At 37.2% G+C, this 3,610-nt stretch overlaps 1 pseudogene; it reads right to left on the minus strand.

Annotated features, from left to right (window-relative positions):
* Positions 1-2,664: 2,664 nt before the first annotated feature.
* LOC138821428 (ankyrin repeat domain-containing protein 49 pseudogene) lies at positions 2,665-3,329 on the minus strand (annotated as a pseudogene).
* Positions 3,330-3,610: the final 281 nt, after the last annotated feature.

Raw genomic sequence — 3,610 nt, forward strand, 5'->3', positions numbered from 1 at the left:
AAGGAACATTTCTTAAAACATTAAAAGCCGTTTATGACAGACCAATAGCTAATACTATACTTAATTGGGAAAAGCTACAACCAATTCTCTTAAAATCAGGAACAAGGCAAGGATGCCCACTGTGTCTACTCCTGTTCAATATAGCCCTGGAAACCTTAGCCAGGTCAATAAGGCAAGAAAAAACATTAAAAGGATCCGCATAGGGAAAGAAGAAATTAAACTATAGCTTTTTGCATATGACATGATACTATACCTTCACAATCCCAAAAAATCCATCCCCAAACTCTTAGAAATCAAAAATCACTTCGGCAATGTAGCAGGATACAAAAATCAATCCAATAAAATCAGTTGCCTTCCTGTACACTGACAATGTACAAGCAGAAAGGGAAATAAAGGAAGAAACCCCATTCACAATAATCTCCCCTAAAATAAAATATTTAGGAATTAACCTAACCAAAGCTGTAAAAGAACTATTTAATGAAAACTATAAAAAGTTAAAGAAAAAAATTACAGAAGACACTAGGAAATGGAAAGACCTCAAATGCTGTTGGATAGGCAGACAGTATAGTGAAAATGGCAATACTGCCTCAATTAATATACAAATTCAATGCAATTCCTATTAAAATCCCAATGATGTACATCTCTGAAATACAGAAAACAGTCCAAAAATTCGTATGGAACCACAAAAGACCTAGAATAGCCAAAACAATTCTAGAGAATAAAGACAACATGGGAAGGATATCCATGCAGCACTTCAAACTCTACTATAGAGCCATAATAACAAATACAGCATGGTACTGGCACAAAAACAGACCCGAAGACCAATAGAATAGAATAGAAGATCCAGAAATAAATCCACATGCCTACAGACAGCTGATATTTGATAAAGGAACCAAAGACAGAAAATGGAAGAAACACAGCCTCTTCAACCACTGGTGCTAGGAAAACTGGGTGGCCACATGAAGAATAAAAGTGGACCCCAGCATATCACCATACACCAATATCAACTCAAAATGGATTAAAGACCTTAGCATTAAACCTGAATCTTTGAAACCACTTCCGGCAGAGTAGGAGAGACACTTGAACTTATAGGCACTTATAGGCACAGGAAAGTATTTCCTGAACAGAGTCTCAGGGTCACAACAAAATGGAGTGAGACATGACAAATGGGACTACCTTACAATAAAAAGCTATAGCAAAGCTATAGCTGTAAAGCTATAGCGATCGCAACCAAGCTAGAAAGACAACCAATTAATTGCGAAAAAATACTTACCAGCAATATATCCGACAAGGTGTTAAAATCCAGTATATACAGGGATCTGAAGAAACCAGGCCCTCCCAAACCTAACAAACCAATTACTTAATGGGAAAGGGAATTAAAGAGAGACTTCTCAGAAGAAGAGATAAAAATGGCAAAGAAACACATTAGGAAGTGTTCACCATCCCTGGTTGTAAAGGAAATGTAAATAAAGACAACCATGAGATTCCACCTTACCCCAGTCAGAATGTCCCACATCCTCAAGTCAGCCAATGACAAATGCTGTAGGGGATGCAGAGAAAGAGGAACCCTGCTACACTGCTGGTGGGAATGTACACTTATACAACCACTTTGGAAAACAGTCTGGAGAGTCCTAAGAAAGCTAAATATTGACCTCCCTTATGACCCAGTCATACCATTTCTAGGCATCCATCCTGAACAACAGGAACCAGTATAAAAGGACACATGCACCTCCATGTTTATTGCCGCACTGTTCGTAATAGCCAGGATATGGAAACAACCCAGATGTCCCACCACAGATGAATGGATCCCAAAATTGTGGTATCTATACACAATGGAATATTATTCAGCCATTAGAAATGACAAAATAATGGCATTTGCAGGGAAATGGATGGAGCTAGAAGGTGATCATGTTGAGCAAAGAAGTCAAGAGCATTGAGACCAACAGTACATGGTCTCCCTGATAAGTGGATGTTAAAAACAAAATGTTAGGTAATACGACATATTTAACAGGACTTAGGAAACAAAGGACTTTCACTCATCTGGTCAAATCTCTACTAAATAACCCAATGCGGCTGATCACATGTATGGTATATATGTGCACAATGAAGGGGAACCAGGAAGACGACATAGAAATAGAGGAAATCAGGGAAAAATTCATTAGTTGCACTGGACATTGACCAAAATGAACTAAGCAAGTTAATGGCAGGGATAGAAGGGAGGGAACATGTGGGAAAAGGGAACAGCTGATGTTATGCAAAACAAAAGAAATGTACATACCAACCAATGTGGAAGAAATAACAGTATCGCAAAGCTCATGGAACTCATAAATGTTATACACTGTGATAGACAATTTTCTCCAGAAATGTTAGAATGTGTTTGTGATTTTTACTGAGTGTCACTATCCCACAATACTGTGAAATTAGGGAAATTATGTAACCACTTAATTACAATAAAAAAGCAAAAACTCTCCAGAAATCATTATAGATATACAACTAACCCTTGAATACATTTTGACATCAAAGTAAGGCAATTGACTTGGAAGACTTCCATGGAATCCATGAATTGTTGCAGTAAGCTATTGTTGTTAGTTGGATTGTGAAAATATTTTGTATGGAAACAGAATGAAATGGCATTTTTGAAATTTAAGGAACTTAACCGAACCATTATGACTTAGGAGAGCAATTTGTACAGCCTTCCAAAACTTCAAAGAGGTAGTGATACATACTTATCCTTTTGGCAATATCAAATACAGTTTCTTCCAAGTTGTTCTTCAGACCTGATTTGACATAGTGGTTCAACAGAAGCAGATCCAACATGTCTTTGCTAACTCTATTACCATCAGCAAGATGCAAGGGGGCCATTGGTATCTCCATCATGATGAAGTAAGAAAAAAGCCACTCTATTATTATTCCACATATAAGCACTGCACAGGGTTGTCCAGCCATCTACAGTTATTGCATGAATATGTGCCGCTTCAGCCACCAACTCATAGACAGTGTCTAAGTGTCCACTGTAGGCTTCTTGATGAATATGGGTATACTCATCGTCATCCCTAGTATTCACATGAGTGGCCTTTATGGAAAGTAGTCTCTGCACTGTAATAACCTGATTATTTTCAGCAGCCAAAAGAAGAAAGTTGCCTGGATCTTTCTCCATTTTTTCTTGCAATTGATACCATTCCTCACTTTTTCATCATGTTCCTCGTCTTCATCAGAATTGCCTAACCAGAGACTTTGAGTGACAGTGGGAATGAGGTGTCCAAGTATTTCCCTAATAGTTCAAGTTAGTTGAACTGTTCAGAAAAATCCGGTGAATTTTCTGCATCTGTTTTTTCACCATGATTTATTTTCCCTTTTTATATTTTTACTATTCGAAATTATTCTAACTGGAGAGTAGGGAATTGATGGAAGCACAGGATAGATTTTCCTCCGTATTCAAAGATACAGACTGAAAATAAGGACCAGTGGTGTCTTCATGTGCAGCTTATTCTAGGAATAATGCCTTCTATATAAATGATTTGGGAAATGGCAGAGCAGAAAGTAAAATGATGCAACCAAAAATATAAAAGCAAAATAAATTATGATAATTATAGAGCAATCCTATTATTTA

Source organism: Dipodomys merriami, unplaced genomic scaffold (genome assembly GCF_024711535.1).
Source record: "Dipodomys merriami isolate MVZ:Mamm:240054 unplaced genomic scaffold, mDipMer1.0.p SCAF_916, whole genome shotgun sequence".
In the NCBI taxonomy this organism is placed as follows: Eukaryota; Metazoa; Chordata; class Mammalia; order Rodentia; family Heteromyidae; genus Dipodomys; species Dipodomys merriami.